This window comes from Balaenoptera physalus (assembly GCF_965194825.1).
Source record: "Balaenoptera physalus genome assembly, chromosome: 6".
In the NCBI taxonomy this organism is placed as follows: domain Eukaryota; kingdom Metazoa; phylum Chordata; class Mammalia; order Artiodactyla; family Balaenopteridae; genus Balaenoptera; species Balaenoptera physalus.
Window position 1 is genome coordinate 14609566 of NC_138885.1, and position 24570 is coordinate 14634135.

Genomic DNA, 24570 nt, shown 5'->3' on the forward strand with positions numbered 1-24570 from the left:
GATGTCCCACATGTCCCTTGGGCTCTGTTCAACCTTTTTTCTTCCTGCTCCTCAGACTCAATAATTTCCATTGGTAATTTTCCACTGGGAAGGAGGAAATTAATATTTCTTCAGTGTGACTATGTGCCAGGTACAGTGCTGGTGCTCTACATCTGTCATCATAGTTGATACTCACAACAATTCTATGCATTAAGTACTTTTTACTCCCATTAGAAATTAGACAACAGAGGTTTAGAGCGCTTAATGTGATGAAGATCACTCAGCATTTAGCCAGGCCAGGCTAACATCTAGGCTGACTGATGGCCAAATTTATGTTGTTACACAGCTGGAATTGAAATCATTGGTGAAATAGGATAAAACTTCAATGTGAACATGGTTTATAAACTTTTAGGTGCCTTAAAGAGCATTCCAGAAAAATGTGTGAACCAATGGAGAATTATGTAACCAAAGATTGGGATTATGGTATGATTCCACTCACAGCAATATTTCCACAAAACTTCAAAGGAAGACAGTAACTATTAGAATATGAAGTTTCATTTGCTGAAAACTAATAACCAAAGAATTTGTAATAATTTCTCCTGAATGAAAAGTGAGATACATGATGTGTGCATACTACGTAAGAGAAGTATTTGACCCCTTATCTTCTTAGTTAACATTGATTTTTTAAAAATGCTGATTACGTTATAATCCTCCAAATACAAATAGCAATGGAGGGACAGGGGAGGAGAGGACAGACACAAGAAAATCCCTGATTAGGAGGTAATTTATTAAAAAGAGGGAATCTTTTGCATGCACTTCCTTTCTACCACTATCTATCATATAGGAAAACTTCTGCAATCATAAAACTTATCTGAATATCTGTATATATACGGCAAGATCCATATCAAGAGGAGCTAAACCTAGAAACACATTTATGGTGAACTGTTCATAAGACCCTATGGGTCTTCTGTACCACACATACCCCAATCAGCCTGTGGGTTCCCACTCCCATTATTCTCCCAAGTGATAAGGCACATGGCATCAGGTATCAGGCAGCTATTGTTGTATAACAAAAACTCACAAAACTTCAGAAGATAAAACAACAAACATTTATTTCTCACATGTCTGCAGGGCTCAGTGATGATCCAAACTGGGCTTCATTGGACAGTTTTGCTAAATCTCAGCTGGGATCTCAGCTGGGTTAGGGGTTGGCTGATCTAGGCTGGCCTTGGCTGAGGTGACTCAGCTATGCTCCATATGTCTCTCATTCTCCTCTAGAATCAGGGGGTTAGCTCAAACATGCCCTGATAATGATGGAAACAGTACCAGAGATTAAAAAAAAGGCAAAGGCTCTGGAGGTCTGGTCTCAGAACTAGCACACTATTTCTTCTCTTTTATTCTATTGGACAAAACAAGTCACAAAGTTTAGCCCAGAGTCAGAGTGGGAAAGTACTGCAGAGATGCATGGCAATAGGTGTGAATATAGTCAGAGGAACAAATGGGGACCATTAACACAGTCTACCATAGGCCCCAGTCACACCTAGTCTGCCAAAGACTTACCTCCCAGTTTAGCTGGAAAGAGGTTCCTTGAGGGCAATAACTATATGCATTTATCGTCATTTTATATTTATAATTACTTTGCAAAACATTAACAAGATCTTGACTTTATAGATGAGGATATCAAGGCTCAAACAATTAATATCTGTCATTTTACATTATATAACCCTGGAATCTGAACTCTTAACACCCATATCAATTGCTAAAGTGCTCTAACCATTTCAGGAAAGTACCAGTGCCTCATTAGTGATCCAAATTCCTGCCACACATTGTCTTCATGTTTGTACAGAGTGAACAGTTCCTGGCTTAGGTCATTGAGATTTGTATTCTATGGAAAACCAGACTTTGAGGAGGAAAAAGTAAGCAATATTCTGAATAAAAGGCACTGTTCTTACCTTATATCAATAAATATCATAGAGTTGGAGAATATACACAGGTTTACAGCCCTTACAAAGGGCAAAACAGATTTTCCTTTCCTTTCTTTTTCTTTTAGGAAGCTGGGGGTTGAGTACTTGCATTGGTAGCCATTCTTGGATCTGTACAGTGAAACTACCTCAGATCTTGAGGATCTTTCTATGGAGATCAGGAGGGTGGGATTTGGGAGCTGTGTCTAGCTCTTCAGCAGAGGTGCTATCGTGCCCGCCATGGGGAAGGGTTGAGAAACTATGGGAAGAGTGGAGGTACGAAGCCCAGGAACTTCAGTGGTGGGATTGGGCAGGAGGCGGAAGTCCTGGCCAGACCGCCCCCCCCCCCAACACACAGTGCCCCTCTGCCTGCAATCCACACCGTCCACCACCCTCTGAGCACATAACATGCTGAAGGAGCCAATCCTCAGTTAGTTTTGGTCCCAACACCTTCACCTGCCAGCCCCATGCTATGCATGAAAAATATCAAAATGAATCGTGAATGATTCTTACCTTTAAAGAACTCACAGAGCAATGGGGACATGCAGCACGTAAGGGTCAGCAAGGCTCCCTGGGAGCGGTGACTTTGAAGCAGGGAGTTGCAGTACAGGTGGGACTTGGCCAGACAAAATCTGGAAAAGAGACTTCCAGACAAAGAGAAGATGCTGGCCAAGTCTTGGTTATTATTTTTTTTAAATTGGGGTATAGCTGTTTTACAACGTTCTGTTAGTTTCTACTGTACAGCGAAGTGAAGGAGTTCCCTGTGCTACACAGCAAGTTCTTATTAGTTATCTATTTTATACATATTAGTGTAAATATGTCAATCCCAATCTCCCAATTCATCCCACCACCACCACCACCCTCCACTTTCCCCCCTTGGTGTCCATACGTTTGTTCTCTACATCTGTGTTTCTATTTCTGCCCTGCAAACCAGTTCATCTGTACCATTTTCTAGATTCCCCATATACGCGTTAATATACGATATTTGTTTTTCTCTTTCTAACTTACTTCACTCTGTATGACAGTCTCTAGGTCCATCCACCTCCTTACAAATAACTCAATTTCATTCCTTTTTATGGCTGAGTAATATTACATTGTATATATGTGCCACATCTTCTTTATCCATTCATCTGTCAATGGACATTTACATTGTTTCCATAACCTGGCTATTATAAATAGTGCTGCAATGAACATTGGGGTGCATGTGTCTTTTTGAATTATGGTTTTCTCAGGGTATATGCCCAGAAGTGGGATTGCTGGGTCATATGGTAGTTCTAGTTCTTTAAGGAACCTCCATACACTTCTCCATAGTGGCTGTAAAAATTTACATTCCCACCAATAGTGCAAGAGGGTTCCCTTTTCTCCACACCCTCACCAGCATTTAATGTTTGTAGATTTTTTGATGATGGCCATTCTGACCAGTGGGAGGTGATAGAGGTGACAACTCATTGTAGTTTTGAATTGCATTTCTCTAATAATTAGTGATGTTGAGCATCTTTTAATGTGCCTCTTGGCCATCTGTATGTCTTCTTTGGAGAAATATGTATTTAGGTCTTCTGCCCATTTTTTTTTAACATCTTTATTGGAGTATAGTTGCTTTACAATGTTGTGCTAGTTTCTGCTGTATAACAAAGTAAATCAGCTTTACATATACATATATCCCCATATGCCCTCCCTCTTGCATCTCCCTCTTGCATCTCCCTCCCACCCTCCCTATCCCACCCCTCTAGGTGGTCACAAAGCACCGAACTGATCTCCCTGTGATATGTAGCTGCTTCCCACTAGCTAGCTATTTTACATTTGGTAGTGTGTATATGTCACTGCTATTCTCTCACTTCTTCCCAGTTTACACTTCCCTCTCTACATATCCTCAAGTCCATTTTCTACCTCTGCGTCTTTATTCCTGTCCTACCCCTAGGTTCATCAGAGCCTTTTTTTTTTTTTTTAGATTCCATATATATGTGTTAGCATACAGTATTTGTTTTCTCTTTCTGACTTAACTTGACTCTGTATGACAGACTCTATGTCTATCCACCTCACTACAAATAGTTCAATTTCGTTTCTTTTTATGGTTGAGTAATATTCCATTGTATATATGTGCCACACCTTCCTTATCCATTCATCTGTCAATGGACCCTTAGGTTGCTTCCATGTCCTGGCTATAGTAAATAGTGCTGCAGTGAACAGTGTGGTACATGACTCTTTGAATTATGGTTTTCTCAGGGTATATGCCCAGTAGTGGGATTGCTGGATCATATGGTAGTTCTATTTTTAGTTTTTTAAGGAACCTCCATACTGTTCTCCATAGTGGCTGTATCAATTTACATTCCCACCAGCAGTGCAAGAGGGTTCCCTTTTCTACACACCCTCTCCAGCATTTATTGTTTGTAGATGTTTTGATGATGGCCATTCTGACCACTGTGAGGTAATACCTCATTGTAGTTTTGATTTGCATTTCTCTAATAATTAGGGATGTTGAACAGCTTTTCATGTGGCTCTTGTCCATCTGTATGTCTTCTTTGCAGAAATGTCTATTTAGGTCTTCTGCCCATTTTTGGACTAGGTTTTTTTTTTTATATTGAGCTGCATGAACTGTTTATATATTTTGGAGATTAATCCTTTGTCCATTGATTCATTTGCAAATATTTTCTCCCATTCTGAGGGCTGTCTTTTGGTCTTGTTTATAGTTTCCATTGCTGTGAAAAAGCTTTTAAGTTTCATTAGGTCCCATTTGTTTATTTTTGTTTTTACTTCCATTACTCTAAGAGGCAGGTCAAAAAAGATTTTGCTGTGATTTATGTCAAAGACTCTTCTTCCTATGTTTTCCTCTAAGAGTTTTATAGTGTCCAGTGTAACATTTAGGTCTTTAATCCACTTTGAGTTTATTTTTGTGTATGGTGTTAGGGAGTTGTTCTAATTTCATTCTTTTACATGTAGCTATCCAGTTTTCCCAGCACCAGTTACTGAAGAGACTGTCTTTTCTCCATTGTATATCCTTGCCTCTTTTGTCATAGATTAGTTGACAATAGGTGTGTGAGTTTATCTCTGGGTTTTCTGTCCTGTTACATTGATCTATATTTCTGTTTTTGTGCCAGTACCATAGTGTCGTGATTACTGTAGCTTTGTAGTATAGTCTGAAGTTCAGGGAGTCTGATTCCTCCAGCTCCGTTTTTTTTTTTTTTTTTTTTTCCTCAAGATTACTTTGGATATTCAGGGTCTTTTGTGTCTCCATACAAATTTTAAGATTTTTTTGTTCTAGTTCTGTAAAAAAATGCCATTGGTAATTTGATAGGGATTGCATTGAATCTGTAGATTGCTTTGGGTAGTATAGTCATTTTCACAATACTGATTCTTCCAATCCAAGGAGATGGTATATCTCTCCATCTGTTTGTGTCATCTTTGATTTCCTTCATCAGTGTCTTATAGTTTTCTGAGTACAGGTCTTTACCTCCTTAGGTAGTTTTATTCCTAGGTATTTTATTCTTTCTGTTGCAGTGGTGAATGGGAGTGTTTCCTTAGTTTCTCTTTCTGATCTTTCATTGTTAGTGTATAGGAATGCAAGAGATTTCTGTGCATTAATTTTGTATCCTGCAACTTTACCTCATTCATTGATTAGCTCTAGTAGTTTTCTGGTGGCATCTTTAGGATTATCTATGTATAGTATCATGTCATCTGCAAACAGTGACAGTTTTACTTCTTCTTTTCCCATCTGGATTCTTTTTATTTCTTTTTCATCTGTGATTGCTGTGGCTAGGACTTCCAAAAGTATGTTGAATAATAGTGGTGAAAGTGGACATCCTTGTCTTGTTCCTGATCTTAGAGGAAATGCTTTCAGTTTTTCACCATTGAGAATGATGTTTGCTGTGGGCTTGTCATATATGGCCTTTATTATGTTGAGGTAGGGTCCCTCTATGCCCACTTTCTGAAGAGTTTTTGTCATAAATCGGTGTTGAATTTTGTCAAAAGTTGTTTCTGCATCTATTGAGATGATCATATGGTTTTTATTCTTCAATTTGTTAATATGGTGTATCACATTGATTGATTTGCATATATTGAAGAATCCTTGCATCCCTGGGATAAATCCCACTTGATCATGGTATATGATCCTTTTAATGCGTTATTGGATTCTGTTTGCTAGTATTTTGTTGAAGATTTTTGCATCTATATTCATCAGTGATGTTGGTCTGTAATTTTTTTTTTTTTTTTGTAGTATCTTTGTCTGGTTTTGGTATCAGGGTGAGGGTGGCCTTGTAGAATGAGTTTGGGAGTGTTCCTTTTTCTGAAATTTTTTGGAAGATTTTGAGAAAGATGGGTATTAGTTCTTCTCTAAATGTTTGATAGAATTCACCTGTGAAGCCATCTGATCCCAGACTTTTGTTTGTTGGAAGATTTTTAATCACAGTTTCAATTTCTTTACTTGTGATTGGTCTGTTCATATTTTCTGTTTCTTCCTGGTTCAGTCTTGGAAGGTTATACCTTTCTAAGAATTTGTCCATTTCATCCAGGTTCTCCATTTTATTGGCATAGAGTTGCTTGTAGGAGTCTCTTATGATGCTTTGTATTTCTGCAGTGTCCATTGTAACTTCTCCTTTTTCATTTCTAATTTTATTGATTTGAGTCCTCTCCCTCTTTTTCTTGATGAGTCTGGCTAAAGGTCTATCAATTTTGTTTATCTTCTCATAGAACCAGCTTTTAGTTTTGTTGCTCTTTGCTATTGTTTTCTTTGTTTCAGTTTCATTTATTTCTGCTCTGATCTTTATGATTTCTTTCTTTCTACTAAATTTGTGGGTTTTTTGTTCTTCTTTCTCTTGTTCCTTTATATGTAAGGTTAGATTGTTTATTTGAGATTTTTCTTGTTTCTTGAGGTAGGCTTGTATAGCTATAAACTTACCTCTTAGAACTACTTTTGCTGCATCCCATAGGTTTTGGATCGTCGTGTTTTCATTGTCATTTGTCTCTATGTATTTTTTGATTTCTTCTTTGACGTCTTCAGAGGTCTCTTGGTTATTTAGTAGTGTATTGTTTAGCCTCCATGTGTTTGTGTTTTTACATTTTTTTTCCCCTGTAATTGATTTCTAATCTCATAGCGTTGTGGTCAGAAAAGATGCTTGCAATGATTTCAATTTTCTTAAGTTTACAGAGGCTTGATTTGTGACCCAGGGTCTTATCTATCCTGGAGAATGTTCTGTGTGCCCTTAAGAAGAAAATGTAATCTGCTGTTTTTGGATGGAATGTCCTATAAATATCAATTAAATCTATCTGGTCTATTGTGTCATTTAAAGCTTGTGTTTCCTTATTAATTTTCTCTGTGGATGATCTGTCCATTGGTGTAAGTGAGGTGTTAAAGAAGTCTCCCACTATTATTGTTTCCCCTCCTATAGCTGTTAACATTTTCTTTATGTATTGAGGTGTGCCTATGTTGGGTGCGTATATTTTTATAATTGTTATATCTTCTTCTTGGATTGATCCCTTGATCATTATATAGTGTCCTTCCTTGTCTCTTGTAACATTCTTTATTTTAAAGTCTATTTTATCTGATATGAGTATTGCTACTCCAGCTTTCTTTTGATTTCCATTTGCATGGAATATCTTTTTCCATCCCCTCACTTGCAGTCTCTATGTGTCCCTAGGTCTGAAGTTGGTCTCTTGTAGACAGCTTATATAAAGGTCTTGTTTTTATATCCATTCAGCCAGTCTGTGTCTTTTGATTGGAACATTTAATCCATTCACATTTACGGTAATTATTGATATGTATTTTCCTGTTTTCTTAATTGTTTTGGGTTTGTTTTTGTAGGTCCTTTTCTTCTCTTCTGTTTCCCGTTTAGAGAAGTTCCTTTAGCATTTGTTGTAGAGCTGGTTTGGTGGTGCTGAATCCTCTTCTCTTTTGCTTATCTGTAAAGCTTTTGATTTCTCCATCGAATCTGAATGAGATCCTTCTTGGTTAGAGTATTCTTGGTTGTAGGTTCTTCCCTTTCATCACTTTAAATATATCATTCCACTCTCTTCTTGCTTGCAGAATTTCTGCTGAGAAATCAGTTGTTAACCTTATGGGAGTTCCCTTGTATATTATTTTTCATCTTTCCCTTGTTGCTTTTAATAATTCTTCTTTTTCTTTAACTTTTGTCAATTTGATTACCATGTGTCTCAGCATGTTTCTCCTTCTGTTTATCCTGTCTGGGGCTCTCTGTGATTCCTGGACTTGGGTGCCTATTTTCTTTCCCATGTGAGGGAAGTTTTTAACTATAATCTCTTCGAACATTTTCTCGGGTCCTTTCTCTCTTTCTTCTCCTTCTGGGACCCCTATAATGTGAATGTTAGTGCATTTAATGTTGTCCCAGAGTTCACTTAGACTGTCTTCATTTCTTTTCATTCTTTTTTCTTTATTCTGTTCCATGGCAGTGATTTCCACCCTTCTGTCTTCCAGGTCACTTATCCGTTCTTCTGCCTCAGTTATTCTGCTATTGACTCCTTCTAGTGTATTTTTCATTTCAGTTATTGTATTGTTCATCTCTGTTTGTTCTCTAATTCTTCTATGTCTTTGTTAAACGTTTCTTGCATCTTCTCCATCCTTGCCTCCATTCTTTTTCCGATATCCTGCATCATCTTCACTATCATTATTCTGAATTCTTTTCCTGGAAGGTTGCCTATCTCCACTTCATTTAATTGTTTTTCTGGGGTTTTATCTTATTTATTCATCTTCGACATAGTCCTCTGCCTTTTCACTTTGTCTATCTTTCTGTGATTGTGGTTTTCGTTCTGCAGGCTGCAGGACTGTAGTTCTTCTTGCTTCTGCCATCTGCCCTCTGATGGATGAGTCTATTTAAGAGACTTTGCAAGCTTCCTGATGGGAGGGACTGGTTGTGGGTAGAGCTCTGTGTTGCTCTGGTGGGCAGAGCTCAGTAAAACTTTAATCTGCTTGTCTGCTGATGGGTGGGGCTGGGTTCCCTCCCTGTTGGTTGTTGGCCTGAGGCAACCCTGCATTGGAGCCTACAGGCTTCTTGTGGGGCTAACGGCAGACTCCGGGAGGGCTCTCGCCAAGGAGTACTTCCCAGAACTTCTGCTGCCAGTGTCCTTGTCCCTGTGGTGAGCTTCAGCTGACCCCCGCCTCTGCAGGAGACCCCCCAACACCAGCAGGTAGGTCTGGTTCAGTCTCCTATGGGGTCATTCCTTCTTCTCCCTGGTTCCTGGTGTGCACACAACTTTGTGTGTGCCCTCCAAGAGTGCAGTCTCTGTTTCCCCCAGTCCTGTCAAAGTCCTGTAATCAAATCCTGCTGGCCTTCAAAGTCTGTTTCTCTGGGGTTCCTCCTCCCATTGCCAGACCCCCCGGTTTGGAAGCCTGACGTTGGGCTCAGGACCTTCACTCCAGTGGGTGGACTTCTGTGGTATAATTCTTCTCCAGTTTGTGACTCGCCCACCCAGTGGTTATGGGATTTGATTTTTTGTGATTTCATCCCTTCTACCATCTTATTGCAGCTTCTCCTTTGTCTCTGGATATGGGGTATCTTTTTTGGTGAGTTCCAGTGTCTTCCTGTCGATGACTGTCCAGCAGTTAGTTGTGACTCTGGTGCTCTTGCAAGAGGGAGTGAGCACACGTCCTTCTACTCTGCCATCTTGAACCAAGCTCCAGGTCTCAGATATTAAAATCCCCAAATTCCAAAAGCATGAGTATTGAAATCAGAATGGCGAGTTTGCATACCACCTCTACTGTTTACTCCTGCAACAAATTGGATTAATCCAGTCCTCTCTGAAGCCTCATATCTTCCCCAGTGAAATGGGGATAATCATAGGTATCTTACAGCAGGTGAACACATGTTATAGGCTATGTAAAGTGCTATCTCTATAGACACTCATTGCTGTGATCATCATTGTCACTACTATTATTATTAGTCATTAATTCAGTGCCAGGGGCTCAGCTGGAAACTGAGGATTCAGAAGTGAATAAAACTCAGACCTGCCCTCAAAGTGATCACAATCTAATAATAATAATTCATGCTCATGTAGGGCTTATTATGTGCCATGCTCTGTGCCCAGCACTCTACATGTATTAGCTCATTTCATCCTCACAATCATCCTGCAATGATTACTCTTATTTTGCAGATGGGTAAACTGAAGCACAGAGGAGTTAAGTAACTTGTGCAAGATGCCACAGCTGGTTGGTGGGTAAGGTGGCTCTTGAGTACCCACATTTCACCACCATCCCATACAGGGAGAAGGACAGTTAAGGGGCAACCATAATGATGACATAAATATTGTGAGTATAAGTCGAGTGAGGGGTAGAAGGAGTTGTCAGCAATGGCTTCTTAGAGGAGGTGGCCCCCAAGCTGAGATCTGGCTAGCAGGTGGGAAAAGGCATGCCCAGCAAGAGGAGCATATCAAAAAAGACCCTGAACGGTGAAGCTTCTCCTTTCATGTGGGAGGGACTGAGAGAAAAATGGGAGGGAGCAGGATATGGTTGGAGAGGTGGGCTCCTGCCAGGAGTCAGGTCCTGAAGGGCATTGGGCGCCATGCTAAGGAGGCCTGACTGTCTTCTGAGGGCACCAGGGATTTGCATTGGAAGGCTCCCTCTGACTGCAGTGTGAAGGACAAATTGGGAGAAGGAAGCATGGGTGATAGTCAAGGTCAGGGGCTACCACAGAAGTCTAGCTGCTATTACTGGGGTCTGAAAGTAGACTGTGCCAGTGGGGATGGAAAGCTTGAAAACTATTAAGCTATAGAGACTGATGAAAGAGAAAGAGGAAGAAGAATCAAGCGTGACTCCTGGGTCCTGGCCCGGGTGATTGGAGTGTCAGGGTGGCATGCACCAGGACCTGATGAGCAAGACCTGGGACGCACTATTTAAGGAAGGGCATAGGAAGCAGAGCCTGGAGAAAACCGAAGAGTAAGCAGAGGGAATGGAGCAAAACAAGCCAGTGCCTGCCCAAGAATCCAAAGAAAGGGGAAGGGTGAAGGATCTAGATTAGACACCAAGAATTTGCTTCCAACAGAGTCCTGAGTACTTAAATCCAGACCTGGATGTCTAAAACACAGAACTTTTCCTTGTGATTCAAAAAGTCCTTCTTTTCAGTCTTATTTGTTCCCAGTCTTCATGTTCCAAGATTTCACATTTCACTGCCCCACTCATTTAGTACGTTTAATTAATTTCTCAATATCTTTGTGGACTCTTTACTGCTCTCTGCACACATAGACATAATAGGATGAAGGAGGAGGTTCTGCTGACTGGTATTAGTAATGTGCTGAGACTGATGAATGAACCCATACACACACCATCACCATCACCAATAAAAATAGCAACCCTTATTACTAAATGGGAGTCTCATCTCCTGTTTATTGAGCATCTATTATGTACGAGGTGTTCAATTATGAGTTTTACAAACATGGCCAATAAACAGAGTAGAAATAACATTTCTCTTTTATAGAGGGAAAAACTAAGGCTTGAAGAAGTTATGTGAGTGGCTGAAGATCACACAATAAATAATAAAAAGCAATGGGATATATGTGCACTATCCTCCAAGGGTAGAGCCCTTTAAAATGTTTGTGTACCTACATGACTGACTTCCTTTATTTCCTTCTTATGATTTGAGGGAAGAGGAGGAGTTTCGGGCAGGGAGAGGGAGCAGAGCAAAGGAAACAGAATTAAGTGGAATCAGGTCAGGGCATCACTGTTCCCAAGCCCAATATTGTAAGTTGTTGGCTATGTGTTCAAACTCAAACACTCCATCCTGCACAGCCTCTTTCAGAAACAAATAAGCACCTGAATGGTTTTTTATGTTTACCATAGAGATTTATCCAAAGAAACAGAACACTCTGATGTAAAAATTCCTGGCCAGCTTTGAAGAACACAACTTACAAATCATTTGTTCATTTAACAAATATTTACCAAGCACCTAGTGGAGGCCAAGCATTGGTCTAGGTCCTAGGGAGACAATGGTGAACATATCAACCACACCAGCATGGGAGAGAGAACTGAGGTTGCCCTTCTTGAATCGCCTTTTTGGAGGGGACTTGAAGGATAAGAGTGGTCGAGGGGAGATGGAGGGCCTTTTGGGAAGAAGGGCCACTTGACAAAGGCCTCTTGCTCTAAAGCTGTGTTTTCACCACTCTTCCCGACCTCTGTGTCTTGCAAGCTCCAAATCACCCCTTAAAACTTGGGCAGGCTTGCCTGGCCTGACCTCCCTGGCTGGGCCTCAGAGCTTTCCTGTGGGATTCTTCTGCACCCTTTGCACATTTCTATAGGAGCAGGTAGGAGCAGACAGCCCAGCCTGAGCCTCTCTGGTCTGAGCTCTCTGCCAGAAGGGAGGAGTCTTTCAGCTCCAGGACCTTGGTGCCAGCACAGAGCGGATCCTCAGTAAACGCAGTGGAATACCCACAGCATGCTGAGGAGGTTTCCAACACACATCAGGACCCTTTGGGTAGTCCTGGGCCACACTGCCCATTTAGTCACTTTACAGTTCCTTTTCGAGGCAGGGAGTTGGAGATAATAGAAAGGTTGGAGGCCCGGGCTCTGCGGGAATGATTGAGCACACTGCTTATGGCTTTGTTTCCCTCCCTCATCAAAGGACAGAGTGAGACCAGCATGGTGGACTTGGGACGAGATAGGACTTACCAAAGCCCATGAGTAGTGTTGTTTGTGCTACAGCAAGTCCAAGGTCAGCCTACATCCTGTAGTCAAGATGGAGCAGAGAGAGATTGTCTAGAAAGAAAGTAACATCACATTTGGTTTTTCCTTTACTTCCCTTTGACCTACAATCCTGTGACAAAGTGTTGCTCTTGTCTGTGATTCACTTGAAGCTTAATTTTTCAACAAGAACAGAGTTGAAGCACCTGGCATAGAATACAATGGTAACTAAAATAATATTATTTATGGAGAACTGTAATTTTTGAACAGGTAAAATGATCTCATGGCTTAAAAATGAAAGTGATATAAAAAGATGGACATTGAGAACATTGCCCCCACCCATGCTGTTCTTTGCCCTGTTTGATAACCCTGCTCTCTGCCCCCATGACTCACCAGTTTCATTAGTTTCTTACCTGTCCTTCCAGTGATTCTTCATGCAAATACAAGCAGGTATGGAATTTTGTCAAATGCATCTTCAGTATCTGTAGAGACAATCATATGATTTTTCTTCTTAGATCTACTTTGATGAAATGTCTTTGCATTCTTAGAATAAGCTGCACTTGTTATGAAGTATTATTCTTTTAGTATGCTGCTGCCTTCTGATTGCTAATATTTTACTTATGATTTATGCATCAATATTCATATGTGAGATTCATTTATCATTTCTTTTCTGTATAGCCTTTGTATTCAATGTTATCTTTGCTGGGTGAAAATAATTTGAAAGCTGTTCTTTTTCGTATATGCTCCAGAACAATTTAAATAGTGTTGGAATCATCCTTCCTTTAAAGGTTTGGTTAAATTTGCCTGGGAAACACGTAGCCCTTGTACTTTTAAAAAATTAACTCCTTTACAATTTTCTCTAATTTTTTCTATGAAAATTGGTCTATTTACAGCTGGTTTCAGTAAATTATATTCTTCTAGAAAAATCCATTTCTTTCAGATTTGCAAATTTAGATACATAAAGTTGTGCAAAATTATTCTTAAATTTTCCTTCCTTTTTTCATCATTTTCTTCTTGTCATGCTTTTTTTTTTTTTCATTTGTTCATTCTTCCCTGATTTCTGAGAAGGCTTATCTGTTTTACTGATTTTGCCCCAATGATCCAGGTATTCACTTATTTACTTTGTTCCCCCCACCACCACTGTTATCTAACTCATTAATTCCTTTTATTTTTATTTTATTCCTTCTGCTTTCCTTTGGTTTATTTTGTTGTTCTTTTTTCTAACTTTTTGATTCTTAATTCTTTCAATTTCATCTACTTTATATTTTACACAAATATTTCTTTTACATTTTAGATTATGACATTTCCTATGAGTACTGCTTTTGTTCTATCCTCTAGATTCAGAATCTAATATGTAGTATTTTCACTACCTTTGGTTTTTAGAAATTCTGCAATTTCGATTTGTACTTTAACGCAGGACTTGTTTAAAAGAAGATTTTCCTAAAATACTTTTATTTTTATTAATTTTTATTTTTACTGCATTGTGAACAAAAAATAATGTCTATATTATCTCTACTTTTTGAAATTTATTGTGACTTCCTTTGTGGTGGTCAATGGTATGGTCAATTATTGTGGCTGTTCCATGGGCACTTGAAGCAATGATATATTCCTACCTTCAGAGAGAAAGGGAGTTTGTTCATAGTAAATGCTCGAATGTTATTATTAGCAGCATCTAAAATCCCTCCAAGTCATGAAAGGAACTTGTCCTACTCACCAAGGAAATATAGAAGGAAAACTGGATTTTCCAACTTGGTTTTGTAAACAAAACCTTATGTTTTGGCTCTGGATGAAGGTTTTCACATCTGCCTTTATGATTATGTGGCTTAGGTCTTTTGTATCCTTATTCATTGTGGGTCCAATTGATCTGAGAGGATGTGTTACTATTTCCTGAGGTGTGAAAAGGGGCGGGGGGTAGGGGTGTGTGAAGAAATCATAGGTCTGTTGGAGACATCTGTCAGATCATCTCCAAACACAAACACTCTTGTCATAAAGGAAAGCCCCCCCCCGCCCACCAAATTGACCAAGGTCTATATTGTTTAATTTCTATTGGTGTTCTTGAAAGGAAGAAGAATTAACCTTTCATTTAATCTGATGATTATGTATGGCTTTCTAACTACTTCATACATAGATTTTGCTTACCAAACCAAGTTGGAAAATCCGGTTCTCCTGTTATATTTCCATGGTGGGTAGGACAAGGCCTTTTCATGCCTTGGAGAGATTTTAGATGGTGATGTTGCTAATAATAACATTTGAGCACTGACTATGGGCCAAAGTCTCTTCTAGGTACTTTGTATGTCTTAGGTTATTTAATCCTCAAATTAACTCATAATATCCCATTTTACAAATTAAAAAACAACAACAACAAGACAAATGTAGGTAAAATAACTTGTCCAAGCTCAAACTGCTAATGAGTGGCAGAGCCAGGACCCCAACCTTAGTCACTATGCTCTGTTGCCTCTTTTAGAGACCAGCTCTTCCAGGGCCTTCATTTTATAGGTGAAAGAATAGACCTAAAGTTGTTGAGTCAGCCAGTAAGCTCCTAGCAGACCTAAAACTACACCCTTAATATTTGGACCTTCATCCAGAACCTTCCCACTATACTGCATTGCCTCTCACTATGCACAGAAGCAGTGTTTTGCAATAGAAAGAAGTTGTAATTTGCTGGATGACATAGGCTAATCATTTATGGCAACCCCTGCCTGTCTCTCCTCATAGGGCCATAGGGTAACACCATAGTAGATAGAAAGATGTTTTAGTCTATGGGCTACCTAAATACTTTCTGGTTCCTGAACAGATCGGTCAGCTATGGAATAAATTCACTTTTAATATGATTAGGATACACAAAGTTACAAAAAACTAAAATTCTATGAGACAGAAATTCTTCTAGGTGGGAATGTATTTTCAATAGACATCTCCTGTACTCTCCAATTCCCATGCATATGACCTTCGTTCTTTATTTATTTATTGTGGGTGTCAGGCTTAAAAACAGGCACTTTCTCTGGACAAGTAGGAACAAAAGATAGCTAATCGGAAAGAATATTAATCAATCCTCAGGGGAGAGTGTAATCATTAAAAACAGCACATAAAGGGATGAGTTTCTTGTATTTCTTGTATCCAAGTCCAGCTCTCAGAGCCTTTCTCTCTTGCCAAAAGTGATCTAACATCTCCCTACATAGCTTGGCTTCAGATGGTAGGATTTTTTTTCTTTTCCATTCCATACTTATTCCAAAAATTATGAAAAGAGAATGGAGTTTATGACATTTGGGAAGAAACGGTCCACTGTATCTACTTTACTAAGAAAGAACATAATGGTTTTGGCAAGATAAGAGAATTTCATTCTGAAATTGTAACAATACCCTGCCCCAGTGGAATTATTTGGCTTACCAAAAATCAAAGTTGTTAAGCTAGCCAGGGCAGGGCCCTAAGCCAAATGACTAGAGGTGATATCGTGTATAACTCCATACACAGAGGCTTTCAAAAGCTCAGGTTAAGGAACCTGCTTCTGTGGCTGGGGCTGGCGGTGTTCCAGTTGGATTCATTCATAATCAGGCAGCAAGATGGGGTCAAATACAAGCCCTGGAAGCCTGTCCGCTAACTGTACCAAATCTCTATGAAGTATGAGAACGGAAACTAAGCACTTTCTCAAATCACGACATCATGAAAAGATCTGTCCAAAGCTAGTCCCACAACCTGCCTCCTCTGGGCACTGCAGCAGAAACTGAATAAAATGTGTTCCCATCATCTTAAAGAGCAAATCCATCTCCCAAACCTTCTAACCTAGCGTTTGGTGAATGTCAAATGAAGGTGAGAGCACTTAAAGATTTGGGTGGATTTCTTGGAGAGGTTCTAGACTCTCCTAGTTTTCATTTCAAACAAGAACTGAAATGATTTAGTTGTGGCCTAGCTCAGATCTAAGGGAATTGCTTCAATGATATCTCCAGCCCCATTGACCAAAATGTTCTTATTTACAAAAGATTTATTTAAAAGGAAGTCTGGCCACCTCATGCTTAACCACATAGATTATCAGGAGCCCCTTCCATGACACCAGGTGAGATAGTTGAGCAGGGAACTTTCACACGTGGTTCAAATTTAAGTCATAAATGAAAATGTATCTGGCAAAAGTGGGAAAAGAGTTGAAAAAAGTTGTTTTTCATGAAACTGAGTGTCGGTATTTTCAGAGAACGAGGTAACCTCTGAAACTCAGGTTTCATGGCCACTTCCAAGATCATTTAGTTCAAGCCACGCATCTAATTGCTCCAAATAATCTTTGGATGATCTGTTTGGTGGGCAGGTTTCTCTTCCCATTGAGGGACACACATTATCTATAAGGTGTGTATAACTTACATATGACCCAGAATATTAATCAGTAAAGGGAACACCAGCACATTATTTTAGTCATGGTTGGACAGGTACAAAGAACAGAAAACCACTCAATTTAAATCCTTTCTTAAAGAGTTTACTGGAAGGAAAGTATAGGTTTCATGGGAAGTAGAAAGACATGAGATGGTTTTTCTCTCTCCCTTCTTTTTCTCCATCACCTACTGTCTGTTTCTGTCTACAGTTAACCACTTCCAGTTCATTATGACTTTTGGGCTCTGATACACGACACTTGTCTTTTTAGTTACCCTTTTTTTTGTCATCATATTTATACAGGCTGGGACCTGGGATCCTTTGCTGCAGTGCTGCAATGTTTGCACCTGGACACATGTCTACTCAAGCAACAACAAAAACAAACGAACAAACAAACAACAAAACTATAAAGGACAAAAAATAACTGTGTGCATGCATAGTAGGGGCAAATTCTGGACAAGACACAAAAAGACCAAAAAAGTCCAACTGCCACTTCTGAAGCGCCAGGAGCAAAAAACAGGGTGTTGGGAGCAAAAGCATGGTACTGAGCATGCCCTCTGTACTCAACACCACCAAAGGGGTGGGCAGACCACCTAAGCCACCCCTCCGCCTGACTTCTGGACACACCCCTACCCTCACCCCATATAAGGAACCAGCTCACTGCCCCACAGGGAGCAAGCAAGGGAATCTGTTACTTGTTTTTGCTCCCTGCTGCTGCAGCAGGAACCCCAATAAAGCCTTGCCTCAATTTCTTTTCTGGCCTCTTATTAATTTCTATGGATTGACAAAGGCCAAAGACCCTTGGCGGTATCAATATCGCATTGTGTCTGTGCAGAACCAATCCATGGGGATTGGTGTGGCAAGGGACACCTGACCTGACCAGAGCCAGTAAGCTTCTATGAGACTTTAGCAGAGGTTCCTGAGAGACAGGACATGCAAGGGGAAGGACTTGAGGCTGGAGCTGCCAACACCATCCAGCCTCATAAAGCCCCAGCTTACGGCCAACACAGCAGATACAGAGAAGGATGGAAAGAAGTTGAGCCCTGATGGCAGTTTTTGAAACCTAAATCCTGGCTACACATGAAGCCAGTCCTACCTGTTAGTTTCAATAACTTTCTTTCTTGCTTATGTCATTTTGAACCAGGTATTCTGCCATGCATATCCCCAAAGGTCCCAACTGCTGTAGCCAAAAGCCCCAGATTCCACTGAGCCAACCCCATTCCTGACCTGACTTTATGGCTCTAGTTTCCGGATTGGACTCACTAGGAAGGGCAGGGGCATGCTCAGGAAGGAGTGGAGTTTACTGTGGCATGTGGGACAACCCTTTTCAGAGCTAAAGGTGAGGCAAAGGGAGAGGAAGTTATTAACCTCTTGCATTTATATTTATTAATTAAGGTCCTTGATCTCATAATTAGCCTAATCTTATTTTTTCTATCCTATCTTCATTAAAGTCATGAATGTCAGAATATAAGGGATAGATGGAAAAAATACCGGACTCTGAGGCACTCCCATGTTGCCTTCGATTTAACAGCATTCTGGAGACCTTCAAGATGGCGGAAGAGTAAGACACAGAGATCACCTTCCTCCCCACAGATACATCAGAAATACATCTACATGTGGAACTGCTCCTATAGAACACCCACTGAACACTGGCAGAAGACGTCAGACCTCCCAAAAGGCAAGAAACTCCCCACGTACCTGGGTAGGGCAAAAGAAAAAAGAAATAACAGAGACAAAAGAATAGGGACGGGACCTGCACCTCTGCGAGGGAGCTGTGAAAGAGGAAAGGTGTCCACACACTAGGAGCCCCTTCGCGGGCGGAGACTGCGGGTGGCGGAGGGGGGAGCTTCGGAGCCACGGGGGAGAGCGCAGCCACAGGGGTGCGGAGGGCAAAGCGGAGAGATTCCCGCACAGAGGCTCGGCGCCGAGCAGCACTCACCAGCCCGAGAGGCTTGTCTGCTCTCCCGCCGGGGCGGGCGGGGCTGGGAGCTGAGGCTCGGGCTTTGGTCGGATCGCAGGGAGAGGACTGGGGTTGGCGGCGTGAACACAGCCTGAAGGGGTTAGCGCACCACAGCTAGCCGGGAGGGAGTCCAGGAAAAGGTCTGCAGCTGCCGAAGAGGCAAGAGACTTTTTCTTACCTCCTTGTTTCCTGGGGCGCGAGGAGAGGGGATTCAGAGCGCCGCCTAAACGAGCTCCAGAGACGCGCGCGAGCCACGGCCATTAGCGGGGACCCCAGAGACGGGCCTGAGACGCTAAGGCTGCTGCTGCCGCCACCAAGAAGCCTGTGTGCGAGCACAGGTCACTCTCCACACCGCCCCTCCCGGGAGCCAGTGCAGCCCGCCACTGCCAGGGTCCTGTGATCCGGGGACAACTTCCCCGGGAGAACGCATGGCGCGCCTCGGGCTGGTGCAACGTCACGACGCCTCTGACGCCGCAGGCTCGCCCCGCCTCCTCCGTACCCCTCCCTCCCGCGGCCTGAGTGAGCCAGAGCCCCCGAAGCAGCTGCTCCTTTAACCCCGTCCTGTCTGAGCAAAGAACAGACGCCCTCAGGCGACCTACACGCAGAGGCGGGTCCAAATCCAAAGCTAAACCCCGGGAGCTGTGCGAACAAAGAAGAGAAAGGGAAATTTCTCCCAGAAGCATCAGGAGCACCGGATTAAAACTCCACAAACAACTTGATGTACCTGCATCTGTGGAATACCTGAATAGACAACGAATCATCCCCAATTCAGGAGGTGGACTTTGGGAGCAACTGTAGACTTGGGGTTTCCTTTCCGCATTTAATTTGATCCTGGCTTTATGTTTATCTTAGTTTAGTATTTAGAGTTTATTTTCATGGGTTGATTTGTTTTTTAGTTTCGTTGCTCCCTTCTTTCTTTCTTTCTTTTTTTTATTACTTTTTAATTTTTTTACTTGTAATAATTATTCTCTATTTCTTATTTTAATAACTTTTTTATTTTATTTTATTTTTACTTTCTTTCTTCTTTTGTCCCTTATCTTCTGAGCTGTGTGGCTGACAGGGTCTTGGTGCTCCAGCCAGCTGTCAGGCCTGTGCCTCTGAGGTGGGAGAGCCGATTTCAGGACATTTGTCCACCAGACACCTCCCAGCTCCATGTAATATCAAATGGCAAAAGCTCTCCCAGAGATTTCCATCTCAATGCTAAAACCCAGATCCACTCAACGACCAGCAAGCTACAGTGCTGGACACCCTATGCCAAACAACTAGCAGGACAATAACACAACACCACGCATTAGCACAGAGGCTGCCTAAAACCTTAATAAGGTAACACACACCCCAAAACACACCACCGGACACAGTCCTGCCCAACAGAAAGACAAGATCCAGCTTCATCCACCAGAACACAGGCACAAGTCCCCTCCATCAGGAAGCCTACACAACCCACTGAACAAACCTTAGCCCCTGGGGGCTGACACCAAAAACAATGAGAACTATGAACCTGCATCCTGCTAAAAGGAGACCCCAAACACAGTAGGTTAAGCAAAATGAGAAGACAGAGAAACACACAGCAGATGAAGGACCAAGGTAAAAACCCACCAGAGCAAACAAATGAATAGGAAATAGGCAGTCTACCTGAAAAAGAATACAGAATAATGATAGTAAAGATGATCCAAAATCTTGCAAATAGAATACAAGAAACGTTTAACAAGGACCTAGAAGAACTAAAGAGCAACTAAATAAAAAATGATGAACAACACAATAAATGAAATTAAAAATTCTCTAGAGGGAATCAATAGCAGAATAACTGAGGCAGAAGAACGGATAAGTGACCTGGAAGATAAAAGAGTGGAAATAACTACTGCAGAGCAGAATAAAGAAAAAACAATGAAAAGAATTCAGGACAGTCTTAGAGACCAGGGGGACAACATTAAATGCACCAACATTCGAATTATAAGGGTCCCAGAAAAAGAAGAGAAAAAGAAAGGGACTGAGAAAATATTTAAAGAGATTATAGTAGAAAACTTCCCTAATATGGGAAAAGAAATAGTCAATCAAGTCCAGGAAGCACAGAGTCCCATACAGGATAAATACAAGAAGAAACAAACCAAGACACATATTAATCAAACTATCAATAATTAAATACAAAGAAGAAATATTAAAAGCAGCAAGGGGAAAACAACAAATAACATACAAGGGAATCCCCATAAAGTTAACAGCTAATTTTTTTTTTTCACGTGCAAGTCTAATGGAAAATTTTAAAATGTCCATTTCCTTGTTATTCTCCTATGGACATGCCAACAATATTTAAAATTTTTTCAGTATTCCAACGTTAATTTTAATATCAAAGACACTGGAGTGACTTAGAAGTTCCAATTTAAGCCATAGATGAAAATGTATCTGGTAAGAAATGTTTTATATCCTGTTTCTTCATTATGAGACTATTTAACCCAATTCTTTGATTTAAAAATACCTCTAATAAGTCATGATGCAAATAATCTTTCCCCACACCTCTTCTTTCAAGATATCCAATTTATTTCATCACAAAATAATAAATCTCAGGCTCTGAACCCATTTCTTAGCCAAGAATGGTGCCACTGAAATTGTTCATTGCTCCGACTGAAATTTAAAGTTGTTTAGGAAGGGTAAGGACATGACTTTCCCGTATGTATTTTAGTCCTACATCTAACATTTCATAGAAATAAATCAGGTTCCACATATTCCTGTGGTGACATCACGGGCAATAAAGATCTGCGTCTTTCAGCCTGGGAAGAAGGAGGGCTTGGGATCTCCCCCAGCTTAGCATCTACTTGCGTGATGTTGGCAGATTATGTATGATCTTTGTAAGTTAAGCCTCTGTTTCTTCATATTATATTATAGATAATAATATTTGCATCATAGTTTTAATGGGGTAATTAAATGAGGTGGTATATGTAAAGCATATAATAGATTCTCAATGTTATTATGTACCAGCTCTTACTTAAGGTAACAAATAATTGTCCTTCAAATAGAAACATTCATAATTCATGAGTGTCCCTTTTCTACCAGTTGTCAGCATTGTCATAAATCTTGCAGAGTTATAAAATTAAATCTACATTTTTCATGAATTGAAATGTTAATGCCCTGTTAAAGCTACTGAAATGTCTCATTCTGCCACTAATTGGCTCTGTGACCAGGGACAAGCACTTAACCGATGTGAGTTTTGCCTTTGCGTTTGTAAAATGACAAGATTGTGCTGCCCAGGATGAATTTTAGAGTCTCTTCCAGCTCTGCCATTCTTTTCTGGGAATCTTATAATTCAGTTAAGTTGCTGTGTGATATATATGAATCGTCATGAGATAATCACATCTCGATTTTAAATGAATTCATATTCCTCTCAAAAAACAATGCTGCCATCTAAAACTAGTCTCCCAAACAAATATCAGGATAAAAGGAAAGAGAGTGAGAGTGAGAGATGACAGTTACAATAATTCGTATGCTCAGATTTTGTAATTTTGGAAATCTCTAAAAGTATTTCTCAAAATTTGAAGAGGAATTTTGTGACACAGGTGTAGCGAAAGAAAAGCACGTAGCAGGACATGGTGGACGCTTATCCATTAGATTTACAATCTACTGCTCCACATGCAAAGCTCTAAACACAAGATGCCTTAGTTACTGGAAATCCTAATGACTGCTGTACCTCTTTTTTTTCTGAAACTGCAAAACAGACTTGTCTAATTAACCATTCCTTTGGTATTTATTTTGAAACCAACTGTGCATTTCTTGGCCCCTTCACATACAAGCGATGCCAACTCCTACACAGTTCCACAGAATTCTTGCACAGTTCTCACTTGCTCTGCCCAATTTTTTTTTCTTACTCTCCTCTCTTTTACCTCATAAATGGTGAACACTTCAGAAATTACGATCCCATTAGAAGGCGATCACTACACATTGCTTTATAAGACACTGGAGGAAAAATTCAAAAGACGCTTCTGCACAAAAGTGGGGAAAAGTCCCATAAATTAAATTTCGAATGGACAGAAGAAAGTAAGTGTTGTGTATGAAGAGCTCAGATTCTCTTTGACAGATGGTACACAGTGCTTGCTGCTCAGGGCTTACTCCATTGCCAATACAGAAACAATAAACCTGCTTACTGATTTTAAAGAGATCTGTAATTAAGTATGACATTCGAACAGATAAAGGTTTACCAAGGCAGCACAGCCAGGATTTAAGGGGTCTTAAAATGGGATACTATTTAATTGATGTAAATGTCATTCCCAGGATGGCAAAACTTCAGGAACTCCAACTTGTATGTGTGTGTAGGTGTTCATGGCTGTGAGTACATGCACGTGTGCACAATGAGATCTAAAGTTTTAAGTGGTGTGTGCTCATCTGAAATTTTCTTGAGCTTAGAAAAGCAAAGGTTGCAACCCCTTACATTCAGTTGCCCTGGGCAAGCAAGAAAAATATCTGTCAAGACCCAGGTCTCACTGTTAAGGCTGGAGTTGAGAAATGCCCTCCAAATGCCTTCAAGTCAACATTAGCTATGACAGAAGCAAGACTATTATTTAACGGTAGCAGCAAATGTCAAAAACAAACTGTGCCTGGCGTTTTGACAAGACACTATTGAAAGAGAACCACTTCTTCAGCACTTGTGTAACCATGGGGGAGAACGCGACAGTTAATATCCTGAGGTCTGGTAATAGGATTTCCAGGGTGCTTGGTGGTTTCTTTCTGATACACATGAAAGGCGTAGGCAAGTGGCGGACGTGGGCAAAAATAATCCGAAGAGATGAGGCCTGGAGAAAAGGACTGATAGGTTAGAAATCAGGTGCCGTGTGGCTAATTAAAATGTAACTCCTTCTGTGGGAAAGTGCACTCTCACGGTGGTGACACTATAAAGTATGCGGACAGAGCCATCATCCCTAGGCAAAAATAAGATGCTGACAAAACCTGTCTACTATTTCCCATATCCTTCCTTCCCTCTGGTGTCCTCTTGCCACCCTGAAGCATCTCACCTGAGCTTCCCGCCCTGGATGACACCCCAGCCTAACCTGGCCAAACCTCCAGCCGAACAATTACTCAGCATAACAACGACCAGCCAGTGTTCTGTCCTGCTTCCTTAGGAACCTGCTCGCCGTTGACTAACCTGGTGAGGGAAGCTGTGGACGGTGGTCATCGGCGTAGTAGAGTCCTGCATTCTGCTCCCTTCCATTTTGATAAAAAACACTAGGGAAGTCATCCTGATGCAGAGGGGGTGCCAACGTGCTGCAGCAGCACAGCACCCATGCTTTGGAATGAATAGACAGGAGGGAAAGAAGAACTACTATTTCACTGGACGCCTGTTTACGTATTACTGCATTTCATGTTAATGGCCCTCCAAGAAAGGTGGGAGTATATCTCCATTTTACAGATGAAAAACTGAAGTTTCAAGAGCTTGGGGGACTTGCCCAGGGTCCCAGTCTGTAAGTAACTCCTTGGGTGACACAAATCAAGCCTGAGTTTGTTCAATTCCCAAGGCTCTTTCCTGACTCTGCTCAACCTCAAGATCGTGCCTTGATCAGCCACAGGATGTTCTTTTTCAGTAAAAGTCTGATGACGATGGGAATGCTCTGAGCTGTGCTAGACGGGGTAACCTCAACACGCAGGGCTCCCACAAGTAACCTCGTGGGCAGCTGGGGGCCCTGCCTGGGCAGAGCACGTCCTGCTGGTAGGCTCTTTGGGAGCCA

The 24570-nt window shown here is 41.0% G+C and overlaps 1 long non-coding RNA gene across 2 annotated transcripts; it reads right to left on the minus strand.

Moving 5' to 3' along the window:
• Positions 1-3674: 3674 nt before the first annotated feature.
• LOC309662775 lies at positions 3675-19622 on the minus strand. 2 transcript variants are annotated; one of them, XR_014264950.1, is made up of 3 exons: positions 19044-19622; positions 12969-13037; positions 3675-12630 (listed from the first exon to the last, which is right to left on the minus strand). It is a non-coding gene; the product is annotated as an uncharacterized lncRNA (long non-coding RNA). The 2 variants fall into 2 exon arrangements; XR_014264951.1 differs by lacking the exon at positions 19044-19622 and adding an exon at positions 18397-19029.
• Between the last annotated feature and the right edge of the window lie 4948 nt (positions 19623-24570).